This window comes from Mustela erminea, chromosome 21, assembly GCF_009829155.1.
Source record: "Mustela erminea isolate mMusErm1 chromosome 21, mMusErm1.Pri, whole genome shotgun sequence".
NCBI lineage: Eukaryota > Metazoa > Chordata > Mammalia > Carnivora > Mustelidae > Mustela > Mustela erminea.
In genome coordinates, this window is record NC_045634.1 from 10,088,370 (window position 1) to 10,104,317 (window position 15,948).

Here is a 15,948-nt window from a genome sequence, read left to right on the forward strand (position 1 = left end):
CTCATTCCTCTCTCCTTTCTGCCTTTCTCTCTCCCCCTTCTCTGCATACATGTGTACACACATATACATAGGTATATACATACATACATATACATATATGTATATGTATACATGTGTATATGTACATATTCTCCAAGCCACATACAGATTGCAGATATCATGACTGTTCCATAAATACTTTATCATGCATTTCCTAAGAGAATAACTTCAATGTAATTATTCCATTTCACAGAATAAATATGAATTCCAAGCACATAACATTTACTAATACCCAGTCCATTTTCAAATGTCCCCAGTTGTTTCCAACATGCCTTTTGTAATTACTTTATAAAAAGCAAAAATCCAATCAAGGTTCGGGTATTGCCTGTATTGAAAAATAGTCCCTCAACTTTCTTGGGTTTTTTGGTTGTTTACTTTTCAGGACATTGACTTTTTTAAAAGTTCAGACCATCCGTCTTTGAGAATGTCTCATAGTCTATGTCTACCTAACGTTTCTCATGGTGTTATTGAATTTTGACTTTAATTGAAAATTATGCTTAGACACTTGAAGGATTCATTCAAGTTAAACATTTTTAACAAGTTAACCATTTTTGGCAAGTACACCTCAGAGGTGTTGCGCACATCAGATCCCAACCCACCAAGAAATTCATGAAGTCAGGTCATCCCACTGTTAAGGATGTTAACTTTGTTCATTTGATGGCAATAATAAGAGACCCAGATGTCTCTATTTTAAAAGAGCATTTTTTTTCTTTTGCATTTGGCAGTCAGTAATTAATCTATGAGGTGATGTTTTAGCCATCTGTGAATATCCTGCTTCCAAACTTTCATCCAACAGCATTAGCATTGATTGCTGAGGCTTACTTGAACCAGTGAATCATTTATTTCACTGGGGATTGGAAAATGGTGATTTCCTAATTCTCTCATTCCTTCCATATTTATCAGCCAGCGTTCCTCTGTAACAGTAAGTCCTTCCCTCCTCCCTACTCTGTAGCCCCATCACGATGGACTCATGACATTTTGTGCATTTAATGCACTGTAACTGATCAAAGGCATTATTGTCTTTGATGTTCAAATTGTCCCAAATTTGCCCAGTGAGAGCCCCTTCAAGCTGACTTTTCTGTCTCTTAGACATAATCTCAATAGTCTTTGAGAATTTCTCTATTTTTTTCTGGCATAAAATGTCCTATGCCCACCCTGTTTTTTCCCCCGTCCAAATTGAAATCAGCCACGTCTGCGAGCCCTGGCGGCCTCTAATGGAGAATGACATTTAGAACCAAGGTCTAGACACTAGGTATGCACTTGCTATTCAAGGGTCGTTGTTTCCAGGTATGTTCAGTGACAGAGGTTGGAATGTTTTGTTTTGTTTTTCTTAATTAGAAATTCACATGGAGGGGCATCTGCGTGGCTCAGTGGGTTAAGCAGCTGCCTTTGAGTCAGGTCATGATCCCACAGTCCTAGGATGGAGGCCCACATCAGACTCTCCACTCAGCGGGTAGCCTGCTTCTCTCTCTCTCTCATGCTCCCTCTGTGCTCTCCCTCTCTCTTTCTCAAATAAATAAATAAGACCTTTAAATAAAAAGAAGTTCATATTGATATTTCAAATTTGAATTTCAATTACAGGAATTCTTAATTTTACATTTTATTTTCTTAGAAAAACTTGAGTACACTCATGTATTTACTTTATCCCACAATATATTTTATAAAGTCTAAAAATTACAATTGTTACTGCTAATTATGAACTACTACGTGAAATTTGAGATTTCTTTGAAGTCCTTTTTATCTTAAAATATATTCTACTAAATGAATCCAAAAGTTACTTGCAATAATTATTTTCCCTATCGGTTTGACACAGATTTGTATTTTTCTTTTTATGTTCAATCTTAGTTGAGTTTTTGAAACTCTAAAATACGTGTGGTTTTTTTGTTTGTTTGTTTTTGTTTGTTTGTTTGTTTTTTAAAGATTTTATTTATTTATTTGACAGAGAGAGATCACAAGTAGGCAGAGAGGCAGGCAGAGAGAGAGGAAGGGAAGCAGGCCCCCTGCTGAGCAGAGAACCCGATGTAGGACTCGATCCCAGGACCCTGAGATCATGACCCGAGCCGAAGGCAGCGCTTAACCCACTGAGCCACCCAGACGCCCCATACGTGTGGTTTATATGTAAGTGAGAAATCACTAAATTCTCCTCCTGAAATTGATATATGTCTGCTAACTAGAATTTAAATGAAAACTTAATTAAACGAAATGAAATGAAATGAAATGAAATGAAATGAAATGAAATGAAATAACAAATAAAGTCCAAACTGGATTCTCAAAGAAGTTTGGACTTTATTTGGCCCATTTCCATCTGCCTCACTCTGTTTCCCCATCTTGTACTGGTAACTATTTTCATTAGTTGCTAATTTAACCTTCCTGTGTTCCTTTTTGGAGAAAAAAAAGAGTAAATTTATTTAGTCATTCTATTTTCTCCTCTTTCTTACGCAAGAGGCAGCATGCCACATAATGTGCTCTCTGACAGTCTTTGTGAGGTGTTGTGAGTACAAACTCATAGACTCTGGGTCACAGAATGCATATGTAAGCACTTTATCAGATATTGCCAAATCCCACAGCATAGGAGCTGTGCTTTTCTGGAATACCGTCTGCCATGGATGAATGTGTGTTCCCCGACAGTCTTACCCACCCACTGTTTTGCAGATGGTTGATTATTTTTAAAGTGTAACAGGTGAGGGGCACCTGGCTGTCTTGGTTAGTTAAGCAGCCAACTGTTGATTTCAGCTCAGGTCATGATCCCAAGGTCATGAGATCAAGCCCCGTTGGATCCACACTCAGTAGAGGGTCTGCTTGAGAATTCTTTCCTTCTCCCTCTGCCCTGCCTCCACGTGTGTGTATGTGTGTGTGTACTCTCTGTCTGTAAAATAAATACATAAACCTTTAAAAAAAAAAAAAGTATAACAGATGAGAAAGTGTATCTCTACAGAATTTTTATATGCCTTACTCCTAAAGAGTGAGGTTAAGATCTTTTCAAGTATTTAAGAGCAACTTGCCTTGTGTGCCTGGGTGGCTCAGTGGGTTAAGCCTCTGCTTTTGGCTCAGGTCATGATATCAGGGTCCTGGGACTGAGCCCCACATCAGGATCTCTGCTCAGCAGGGAGCCTACTTCCCCCCCTCTCTCTGCCTGCCTCTCTGTCAACTTGTGATCTCTCTCTGTCCAATAAATAAGTAACACCTTAAAAAAAAAAAAAAAGAGCAACTTGTCTTGATTTACCCATAAAATGTCTTTTGTCCTTTTTCTTATTATGTTTTTGGTCTTTCTCTTCTAATGAATATTGTTATATGGGTATCAAACAATGTAGACTTTATGGCGCAAAAAAAAAAAAACAGAAGTAAAAAATAGGATATTTCTTAATGGTGGTATGTCTACTTTACCTTGGAAAATATGACAACTCTAAATTGACATTCACATAATAATATCACCTAAAACTCAAGAGAACTGGCTGAAGTAAACATATCTATACCCTGAGTGAGAGTTTCTAACATACTTCTTTCTGTAAATGATAGAGTAAGAGAAAAAAGCCAGAAAACTGTAAAAGGTTTGGAGCGCCTGGGTGGCTCAGTAAGTTAAGCCTCTGCTTCCACTCGGGTCATGACCTCAGTGTTCTGGACTAGAGCCCCTCATCGGGCTCCCTGCTCAGTGGGGAGCCGGCTCCTGCCTCTGCCTGCTGCTCTCCTTGCTTGTGCTCTCTCTTTCTCTCAAACGAATAAATAAAATCTTTTTTAAAAACTATAAAAGGTTTAACCATTAGTACTGATAAACATGATCTCATTGACATATAAAAAATTCTGCATCCAGACAACTGTAGAATGTATATTTCTATATGACATGGGGGTGGGGCGAGCAGGGGAGTTCCAAACAAAATTACACACAACATGAGACTCTCCTCATGGAGTATAAGATGACCGAAATAAAGACATATAATTTTAGGTGTACATGGACACATAATAAAACTATATGAAAAAGAAAGAAACACATAGGATTCAAGGGTGATGGTTACCTAAAGTGCCAAATCCCTCAGGAGATAGAAAAGGGGATAGAATCGAAAGGCCACAAGATTAGATTACGGAAGTCCAGGTCCTAGATCTTATTTGGGACATTTTGTAAGAGCTTTACATATCAAATTAAAAAATCAAACAAATGTGAGCTGATGGAAAGTCATGAACCAAAACTATGCTTAATCTACATTTATGCATCTGCGATCTAGATAAAATCCACAGGAAAGAAATGAACTTCCAATCCATGAAAGCTAAGAAAAAAGCAATACCCAGGGATGCCTGGGTGGCTCAGTCGGTGAAGGGTCTGCCTTTAGCTCAGGTCATTGAGTCAGGTGGGCTCCCTGCTCGGTGGGGAGCCTGCTTCTCCCCCTGCCTACTGCTCCCCCTGTTTGTGTTCTCTATATCTCCCTGACAAATAAATAAAATCTTAAAAAAAAAAAAATCTAAAGAAAAAAGAAGAGAAATTAAGATACAAGTAGGCATTAATGAAATAAAATAATAACAATGAAAACAGTAGAAATGATCAATGGGAGAGAAAAGTTTTTCTTTCAGGAGATCAGTAACAGAAACAATGCTCTGGAGAACCCAATCCAAAAAATGAAAAAGAGGGTCAATACTGTGCCACGACATATACTAAATATGCAATAAGTCAGAATCTGTCTTACAAAAAGACTATTCAAATATTCTGGTCTACTGAGCACGATGGTAGAGAAAAGGAAAGCAAAATGATATATTTTTTTTAAGTCAATAATCATAATTCTAGCTCCAGTGCTCGATAGCTATTTTTTAAGTGATTTTCAAACATTTTGCATATCCTGACATGCATACGGTTCTTTACGCCTTGATCTTTAAATCAGCCTTGATGCTACTGTGCTAACTTGAGAGACCACAGGCCAGCTCTGAGTCCCTTAGCACTTGGTTTGCACACAGACGGAATGAGGGGATGAAGTTTGGGGCTCCGTCAGAGGAATTCCAAGTACTCCTTGTTGCTGCTTTCCTTTTACTTATTTATAATGCAAACAAGAAGTTAAAATCATAATTGTTTTACCTCTGCCCATTAGAATATGCCATTAAAAATCATCTTAATGAATAGGTATTACTGTCTGGTGATGACTGCTTTGACCCCCTATCTAACAGGCTCCATTTATGTCTTGTTTGATGAAAGTTCTCCGCATCTGCAAAGCAAAAGGGCAAACTGATTTATGAACAAGACTTATTGTCGCACAGGCAGATTTGTATAATGAGAAATATATTAAATCTAATGAAGGGAGAGCGTGCCTACCAAGGCAGCAAGTCTGCGTTGTGATTAAGTGATTCAATATCCCTCAATGGATTAATTTAGACAATGCACCGGGGTACATAGCCACTGCCAGACGCCTTTGCTCTAATGACAAATGCTAAGCAATCCTGCATACTTGTGCATATGTATTGGCTTTTTAAGGTGTGATGACAAAGTACAGTGTCACCCTCAGACCTCTCCATTAACAAGATGAATCCTGAAGATGCCTATGTCCTACAGATAGAGAACCAGGAAGATCTATCAACAATGTCATCGTTTAATACCTGCTTACAGTAAAGCATTTACTCTCAAACAGACACACTCTCACCATTTCAACCAAGGCCAGCTTACTGTATCTGACAAACACTAAATGCAATCCACGTTAATTCCCTCTCCGGGCCCCAGCAGGGTCCAAGTCAGACACAGGACGATCAATCATGGGCTGTGGTTTCCGAAGTGGAGAACGCCAGCTACTATGTAATCGTTGGCATGTACGCACCCTGTACAATAAGCGATGTCATTTGCAAGATTTGAAAGCCACAGTGCACCTGTCAGGGCCCAGCAGTCACCTTTCTACAGTCTGGAACAAGCCCAGTTTCCAGTTGTGACTACATAAAGAAAACCCCCGTAACCTTCAGTGACAGAGAGCATGAAGGGAGCTGAATTCTGCATTCCTAATAGCAATGATTCCAACACAATGCTCTTAGGATCCGTGAGTATGCTCAGCCTATCTCACATAGAGGAAAATGAACCGTCTTTGGCCCTCGGTGCCACATGGCAAAAGTATTCGGCCCTCTGAGCACTTCTGCAGATAATGGATTAAAAAATTCTAACATTTTTCCCCACCCCTTTTTTTTCCTCGAAGAGAAAAGTATGCAGGAGTACTGGCACCAGAATTAAGAAATTGGAAAAAAAAAAAAAAAGCCACTTATAGGGTGTCCAGCAGCCTTAATAAGGAGAAGTAGAATCTCCAGCACCTTGGGCATCCATTCTGATGACTCAAGGGCAGAGGGGAATCTAACAAGCGTAGGTTCCTCTCTTCATAATAACAGGGAGGAAGAAAGAAAAAAAATGTGACTTGCATGAGGCAGGTGGTAAAAAGAAAAAGCTGTCCTACACACCAAAAATAAAGGTGAGGAGAAGGTTTCCAGCTTCTGTTTTTGGATTCCCCTAGACCCCTAGATCCCTCCAGGCCTAATGAAACAATCTGAGGTGTTTGCTGTGAAGAGTATAAATTACTTAGGTCTGAGGTCAGAGTCCTGGTCTGCAGCCTACCTCTATGGGACCCTGGTGGTGTTCTCTGTTCCTTAAGGAATTATGACTCCTAATAATTTCATCCTACCTGAATTACTTAGACTAATGTAATTTTAAAGAACACATTTATCTACTAATAAGTCTTCGGTGAGCTTTAAAGAGGGTGGCTTCTTGTACTAAAGAAGCCTTTTTGATGAGGTATGGGGTAGAGAGGACATGCAAATGAAGAAGTAGCAGCAGGAAAAGAGTAAATTGTCCCGCATCTACAAGCTGTAATGGATTGAGGAGCCTTGGGGAAGAGGTTGGAAAGCACACAGGGAAACCACAGTGACTGAGGGGAGTCTGCCACGGAAAGACAGAGAGACCTCACAAAGCGGCAACCAGCAGCCATTACACCGTGAATACCACCACACAGGCTTGCAAGTAAGAGTCTCAAAACATGAAGACCAATAGAGTAACTACCCGGTATTAGGCGATGCCTACCGCCATGATTCTTCTTAGGAACCAGACCCCTTACCCAGAAAGGCTACTGTTCCTGAGAAGAGACGTGTTGATAGGAACAGAAGTTTTCATATTTTTCCAAGTCACATTCAACTCTATTCACCCCCAGGAAACTGCAAGTTTACTTCCAGATGCTTCTCAAAGCAAGTCCAGGTGCTACAGGTTCAAGCACATCCGTGCCGGGAGCTTGGTCCCAGCGACTCATAAAGATCTTCGCCTGTAATCAGAGAGAGCTACGAACACAATTTATTTTATTTGTTTAAAGATTGATTTATTTGTTTGAGAGAGAGAGCAAGAGGAGGGAGGGGCAGAAGGAGAGAGAGAATCTCAAGCAGACTCTCAGCTGAGTACAGAGCCCAACATGGGGTCTGTCCCAGGACCCTGAGATCATGACCTGAGCCAAAATCGAGTCAAAAGCTCACTGACAATTTTTTTTAAAGATTTTATTTTTTTATTTCTTTATTTGAGAGAGAGAATGAGTAGGGGGAATGGCAAAGGGAGAGGGAGAAGCAGCTCCCCACTGAACAGGGAGCCTGATGCAGGACTCCATCCCAGGACCCTGGGATCATGACCTGAGCTGAAGGCAAATGCTTCACCGACTGAGCCACCCAGAGTGTCCCCTAACCCTGACAATTTAAATAGCACTTACTATGTACCAGACGCAATTCTACACCTTCTACATATATTAACTCATTGATTTTTCACTGCAACCTTATGAGGTAGCAATGATGTTATCCCATTTTCCAGCTGAAGAGATTCAGGTATGTAAAGACCAGATAATCTGCCCAAAGAGTCACAATATTTGGTGGAATGGGATTTATTCTGAGCTGTTTGGACCCCAAATCTGTGCTCTTAAATACTAGACTAGACTGCTTTTCCATATCTATATTAATACAGACAGAAAGGGAGATAGGTAAAAATATAGGTTCAGATGGATAGACACAGAGATGGAAATAAGACTTAAAGAAATACAGATACAGGAGCAAATATATAGACATAAATATGGATGTGGATACAGAAATATACACAGATCTTCATGGATCACTAGAGGAAAAAAAATATGTATATATACAAGTCAGCAATTAAAAAGAACTGGATGAAAGGGACACTGAGACAGACTGGAAGTTACCATGTGTTCATTTGTTCAAGAAGCCTGGTCTTACATTTGAGACTCTGTGTTTGTATTTGTTCTCATTTCCACACATATGAACACAAAACAAGAGTTTTTTCAGGATAGGATGTCTAATACGATATGATTAGATCTGAAAATGGGAGAATTTGGAGATAAGAGGATTAGAGAAGTCTTTGCTTCTGGCCACGATAGAGTGACCAGATTTTCTGTGTTGCTGTTAACAACTAGAAAATTGGACAAAATCTACGAAACAAGGGTTTTTTAGATGTTGAACAACAGGAGGCACAGAATGGTGATCCCTTAGAGAATAAAAGCACACAGGTGAGTTTTATAATCACCCCAGGTTTGTTCCAAGAGGCACTCTTCAGTGTAACTCAGGGAAGGGAAGCCCAGACAGAGCACGGCAGTTTCATGGAACTGAGAAAACAGATATGAGAGTCCAGGGACCTGGAAGCAGCTGAAAAATTATGGGTTACAGTACCGACAAGAAGGAAACTCTGAAGAAAGAGATCTAGAAACCTCTCCAGGCTTACCCATAAGTCTGTTGCTGAGAACTGAGCAGTGTACATGCAGGATAAAACTCCACGAAGAGGGACAAAGAACTGTATTTAACTTCTCACCTGCAGAATAAAGAGGCTTCCCTGAACACCAGAGTGTTCAGAAGATCTGGTCAGGTCTAGGTAGGAGGAAACACTATACTTCTGCCCTTAACAAATGACACTGACCTGTAAATAACTTACCTCTCTACCAACACAAACTTAAGTTATTTAAAAGAACAACCACAAAATCCAGGTACTCAACAACATAAAAATAGCCAACATATATTTTGCAAAAATAACCATTCATACAAAGAGAGCAATAAAATTTAACCCATAACTGGAAGAAAAACTGACTAATAACAGAAACAGACCCAGAAATGCAAAGATAATAGAATTAGCAGACAAAAACTTTAAAATCATGATTATTAAGGAGGACACGTATTGCACGGAACACTGAGTGCTACTGTAAACAATGAATCTTAGAACACTACATCAAAAAAATAAAATAAAATAAAATAAAGTCATGATTAAAAATATGGTTAAGGATAGAGAAAAACATGAACATAAGGGGGGGAAATTACATTCCATTTTTTAAAAATGGAACTTCTACAGCTGAGAAATACAATGAAATGAAAAATTCATTTGAATGAGATTTAAAGAAGATTAGAAATTCCTAAAGAAACAATCAATAAACCTAAAGACTTGCCATAAAAACTAACAAATTGGCAAAAGAAACAAAAGAACAAAATGAAATACAGACACAAGAGTGAACTATATGGCTATATTAAGTGTATCACATGTCTGTGATCATAATTTCTACATAATAGAATGAGAGGAGAGAGAGGGATAGAACAGAAAGAAATAAAGAAATAGGAAAAAATGAAGAAACCATCCATATCTTTTCCAAATAAGAGGTAACAATCTTTGATGCAAACTTTCCACAAAGTTCAACAAACCCAATAAGATAAATACAAAGAGACCAATACATACCAAGGCACATGAAAATTAAGTGACTAAAAACCAATAAAAAAGAAAAATCTTATAATCAGAGGGGGAAATAAATAAATAGAGGGAAACTAAAATAAGAAATACTACTGAGAGGCACCTGGGTGGCTCAGTGGGTTAAGCCGCTGCCTTCGGCTCAGGTCATGATCTCAGGGTCCTGGGATCTAGTCCCGCATCGGGCTCTCTGCTCAGCAGGGAGCATGCTTCCCTCTCTCTCTCTCTCTGCCTGCCTCTCTGCGTACTTGTGATCTCTGTCAAATAAATAAAATTTAAAAAAAAAAAAGAAATACTACTGAGTTGCTGTTAGAAAAAACACAAGTCAGGGGTACCTGGGTGGCTCAGTCAGTTAAGTGGCTGCCTTCAGCTCAGGTCATGATCTCACCATCCTGGGATCGAGCCCCAGTCAGGCTCTCTGCTTATCATGGGGTCAGCTTCTCCCTCCCACTCCTCCTCTGTACTCCCTCTCTCTCTCATATAAACAAGTAAAATCTTTAAAAAAAAAAAAAAGAAAGAAATAAAGAAAGAAAGAGAGAGAGAGAGAGAGAAAGAAAGAAAAAAGAAAAGAAAAGAAAAATGCAAGTCAAAGAAAACGGGGCACATAATAATAATATATGTAGAAAAAAATGTCTGACAACAATAGCACCAAAGCCATATAAATGGAAATTCCATATAAACTCCATCTAATACTCAAAATACTGTGGTATTTGGCTCAGGTCATGATCTCAGGGTCCTAGGATCGAGCCCCCCCATTCACTCCCTGCTCAGTGGGAGGCCTACTTCTCCCTCTCCCAATCCCCCTGCTTGTGTTCCCTCTCTTGCTATGTCTCTCTCTGTCAAATAAATAAATAAAATCTTTGAAAATTTTTTCAAAAACATTATACTGAACAAAAGAAGCCAACACATAAAAAGTATATACTGTGTGAAATTCTAAAAGAAGCTAAACAGAAAACAAATCAGGGTTTGCCCCAGGGTTGAGACTAGCGTGGGGATTAACTGCACAGCGGCTCTAGGGAACATTTTAGAGTAATGGAAATGTTTTGTATTGATTTGTGTGGTGGTTACTTGGATGTATGCATTTGTCAAAATTCACTGAGCTTGATGCTTAAAATTGTTCTGTTGTATGCAAATTATACTCAATCAAGTTGATTTTTTTTTTTAAGTTCCTAGGAGATCTTTAAGCACCATCCTCCCCCACCCTCCACTGTTCAGCGGGGAAACTGAAGACCAGAGAGACTAAGTGATTTATCCAATGTCACATTGCCACGTTAAGCACAGCTTAGAGTGGTGCTTAAAACCTGAATATAACGCATTGCTTTTGACAGCCAGGCTTAGAACAAGAGAAGAAAGGAAAAAACAAAATGGATTAATTATCCTGGAAAATAAGTTTAACACAAAAGGGAACAAAAATGCCCTGGATTCTGTTTGTTGGGGTGGCAGAAACAACTTTTAGGGGTTGGTAGTTACAGGGATGAAGGGTTTTGTTAGACCAGTTTGGTTCTCATTGTCTTCACCAATTAATTCCTCATGTTGGCTTTTCTTCCCTGAGTCTCAAAAAGACCCCATTGAAAGTTTCCTTTCTACAGAGAGATGGGCTTTCTACTCAGAATCATTTATTTTATTACATGCTAAAATCTTTGTGCAGTAAAGTGATGTTTTCAACTTTCTTTAAAATGATCCAGCAAAATCAAATAATACACATATATTTACATATATATCTCTACATGTGAAGAGAGAGAAGAGGGGGATAAAAATGAAAAAAAGGGTGAGAAAAGTGGGGGGGGTTTCACCCCTAATTTACTTATTTGACAGAGAGCTAGAGCACAAGTAGGCAGAGGCGGGCAGAGGGAGAAGCAGGCTCCCCGCTGAGCAAGGAGCCCACCGGGAGGCTCAATCTCAGGACCCTGAGATCATGACCTGAGCAGAAGGCAGAGGCTTGACCGACTGAAAAGAGTTGTGGCCAGGTCAGAGCAGGAAGACAAGAACCAGCAGAAGGGAATTCATTTGTTAGAGACCCACACTCACTGCAGAAGAAGGGGGCAGAACAAGGTGAAGGACAGAGGAAGGACAAGCAAAGGGTGGGGATGAGAGGGTTGGAGAAGAGAAAGATAGGAAGAAAACCGGGGAGGGGGGAGCACACGCCTTGCAGAACTGCAAAGCTCTCCTCCTGCTCCTAAACATTGGCATTGAAGGAGCAGGAGGCTGGCTGAGGACAAAGCAAAAGCTGGCGCCTTGCACCCCCCCCTTCACCCGCTCCCCTCCATATGTGTAGCATTCCTCAGGCACCCCTGACTGCCATAAAACGATAAATAGTTAACTTGCAGACATCACAGTCCTGCAAGGTAGGAGTCTCCCTTGGTTTGCAAATGTCCTTGAGATTTACAACAAAGAAGTTACCTTATCAATAGCCCTAATGTCACCCTCCCCTCCATGAGAAACGGAAGGAGGCGGAGGTAGAAGGAAAAGTAAATAAAGTTAAATTTCTTCTAAACCTAAATCTCATTAACAAGGATCTTGATAGCAGGAATGTAACATTCCACCAGGAGACTCCCAATTGTCTTTACTTGATAGTAACCAGGCCTTCAATATCCTGATAGTGCTTTTTTCCCCCCCCCCCCCCCCCCCCGCATGCGTGGGCTAACCGGCCAGTTCTGCTTCTGTAAGATTGCTTAGACAAAGCTTTCGCGCAGGGTCCCCTGACCCAATCCACTGACGCCAAGTATGCCTGTTCAAACTGTCAATCAATCAGCTCAGCCCCACCCGAAACTTGTTTGTATCTGTCTATAAAAATCCTGCACGGGGGCACCTGGGTGGCTCAGTGGGTTAAAACCTCTGCCTTCGGCTCAGGTCGTGATCCCAGGGTTCTGAGATCGAGCCCCACATCGGGCTCTCTGCTTAGCGGGGAGCCGGCTTCCTCCTCTCTCTCTTCCTGCCTCTCTGCCTATTTGTGATCTGTCTGTCAAATAAATAAATTAATTAAAAAAAAAAAAATCCTGCACCGACCCAGCTCCGGACCTCTCGGCGTTATCGGCAACGAGCAGCGCAGAGGTCCAGGTTCGAACCCTTGCTGCTTGGCTTTGACTCATGTCTCTGGTGGTCTTTTAAGGTGGGGGTAATATTCAGTTGGCATTTCAGCATGACACACGCTACTGCCTAAAAATACACCGTGTGTTAGATACAATGTTAGATACAATGTGTGTTAGATACAATGATCACTCTTCTTGGAGGAGATGCACCTGTAACCCTAAACCACAGAATCAGGGCGGGCTACCTCTATGCTCTTCTTGGAGGTAATGAAAGAAAGGCTTTGGTGCTTTCTCAGGTAGGCTCAGAAAATGCCCAGCTTCCCGACTTGGATAAGTGTACCCTTTTCTGATGTCTTCAGCTGTGGGACATCCCACTGCTACCTGAGAGAGCCACAACCTTGCCCCTCGCCACTGATGTCTGCCAGTCTCCAAGGGAGCGCTACCAGCCAGGCTCAAGGCTAGGGGACAGCCCCGCCCATCACCACCCTCCAGCCTCACCACCCCAACTCCCCCAACTGCCCCCCCCACCCGGCCCAGCCCAGCCCCTTCCTGGGAAACCAAAGAAAACAAAAGAAAAGTCTTCCTAAACAATAGGGCTGTCTGTCGGGGAAGAGTCTAGAAAAACGAAGGCTGGAGAGGCCAAACATTGATAAACTTAATTAAATTTCTAATGAAACCAGAGACAGCCTGTAGTGATTACTCTCTGTAACTGAGACTAATATTCCAATTAGGCTAATTCATCCCCTGATGCTCTAAACATAGTTACGGGCTCAATCCATACTTCTTCCCTCTTGTCAACAACAGATATCCATCATCGTAGAAGCTCCGGTTTCAGTACACGAGCGCGAGTCGCTGCTCTCCTCGGAGCTATCTGTGCATGGCGGAGGTCGGCCAGTGCCTCCATGACAGCGGGATTCGTTTTCTCTTCCCTCCCTTTTCTGAAATACCAGAATTTTCCTGCTGCTCTCAGAAGCCCCATTTCAGATACCCTTAATCTTGTTTTCCTTCTCAATGCCAAGCTAATCCTCCTCCAAAATATAAAAGTAAAAGAAGAAATGTGGCTGAGAAAGGGTTTCGTTGTGGAGACAAACAGCTAAGAGCCACAACTGGTCGCTAACACAGTGGAGCTCAGCGTACTCATCAGAAACACCCCTGCCCTCATGGGGCTAGGTAAGCGCCAGCTAGACCCCCAGAAGCCACCAAACAGGACACAGTGGGGTTAAGTGTGGGACCAGGAGGCCTCAGCTAGCATCCCAGCTCCTCCATGCACAACCAGGAGAAGTCACTCAGTATTTCGGAGCCCATATTCCATCTCACGCGTAAAATGAGTATTATAAGAATTTTCTACATTCTGTTGGATGGGCTAAATGAGACAAAATAGAGGCACCTGGGTGGCTCAGTTGGTTGGGTGACTGCCTGCGGCTCAGGTCATGATCCCAGAGTCCTGGAATTGAGTCCCAAATCAAGCTCCCAGCTCAATGGGGAGTCTGCTTCTCCCTCTGACCTCCCCTGTCATGCTCTCTCACTCTGTCTCTCTCTCAAATAAATAAATAAAATCTTTTTTAATAAATAAATAGATGAGACAAAATGACGATTTTCTGTTGCTTATTATTATAGACCTAAGACAGTGAAAAGCACTTTGCATATATCTTTTCACTTAATCCTCTTAAAACCTCTTTGAGGAAAGGAAATCACACCTTCTAGAAAGGGAACACCTTGCCCCAGTTCACCAGAAGAGTCAAGATGAGAACTTGAGTCTGTCTGATTCCCGAGTTTCCTCTCCCCTCAACCACCATTCCATTACTGGAAAGGCCAAAACCACAGGCAATCTTTAAAACCACTTTCATTACCTTCAATTAAATACATTTACTTGAACTGATCATTTTTAACTTGTCAAACAGGAATCTTCCCCCCATATGCTTTAATGAGTACATAAAAGTCATTTGTAATGAACACATTGTTTATATGTCAAAGGTATTACAAAGTGCTTCAAAATAGTTTGTTTTCTTAATTAGATTGAACAGGCTTCCTGCAATCTTCCTTACTTTATTGATTTACTTAATGAACCTTTTTTTTTTTTCATAGATAGGACGAATGTAAATTTCAACTTGGCCTGTGAACAAATTATCTTAAATTCTGAATCGGTGGGGCCTTAATTAATGAGGCTTTACTCTGTACCTCTAGTGAGGCACAAAGATTTATTATGTTAAAATAGTCATAATGAGAACAATTCTCCACATGTGGCTGAGGAAGATGGCCTTGCTCAGGTCACTGGAGAAGGAATGGCTTTGCTGCTGCCTCCATCCAGGCTACTGGAGGTAGCTGTCGCATTGTCACATTAAGGGCTCAGTCAGAAGCAAAATGCAGGAGATAGGATTGGAAGGAAACAAGCAATAAGGGAGGCCCTTGGAGAAGGACTGGTTAAAGACAGAGGTGGGGCATCAGGAGCAAAGCCTGGCAAGTGCTGTGTCCCAATCAGGATGCTAGGAAGCAGAGCTCAGCCTGGACATCAGCCATTCTGGCCACAGTGGTAATCCCCAAAGCAGGAGCAAAAGTGTGGCAGGTCAGATCAGCATGTGGTCGGAGGCCACAGAGCAAGGCAAACAATCAGGTCCTGGCGATTTTAGCTGGGGTGACTGAAGGGGTCTCGGTGAGGCTGCAGAGAAGGGGTGGAAATGTGAAGACGGAGCTGAGAGCCTCCACAGACTGCAGCTGACCCTGAGAGTGGCCCTCGGGGGCCACTGTGGTTCCAAACTGTCAACCACACCTGGGCAGTATCAGCTTCTGGGGAACCTTAGAGGCACCTGGAGCAGAGCCAAATGAGGTAGACACCCAAGCTGCCAGTCACTCACTTCCTCTGACCTCTAGGACACCTCTGGTCTAAGGGCTAAGCTAGACCATGATGGGGGATACTGGGAGTAAAGACCCCAGTCCAGTTAACCAGAAGAAGCCACATAAAAAGATAGATATCAATGGGGATGTCTGGGTGGCTCAGTCAGTTAAGCATCTACCTCCCACATCGGGCTCTTTGCTTGACAGGGAACCTGCTTCTCCCTCTGCTCCTCCCCCAACTCATGTCCTCTCTCTCTCTCTCTCTCTGAAAAATAAATAAAACCTTTTTTTAAAAAATTTAAAAAGAGGGGCGCCTGGGTGGCTCAGTGGGTTGAG

At 41.5% G+C, this 15,948-nt stretch overlaps 1 long non-coding RNA gene across 2 annotated transcripts in view; it reads right to left on the reverse strand.

Annotated features, from left to right (window-relative positions):
* Positions 1–15,948, reverse strand: part of LOC116581825 — a 208,769-nt gene that overhangs the window by 81,224 nt on the left and 111,597 nt on the right. Inside the window, exon 4 of one of the 2 annotated variants that reach the window (XR_004282245.1) lies at positions 4,867–5,222. The exons of the other annotated variant lie outside the window; for it this stretch is intronic. This is a non-coding gene — a long non-coding RNA (uncharacterized LOC116581825). Of the gene's footprint in view, positions 1–4,866; positions 5,223–15,948 lie in introns of those variants that run through there. 2 annotated transcript variants of the gene reach the window in all.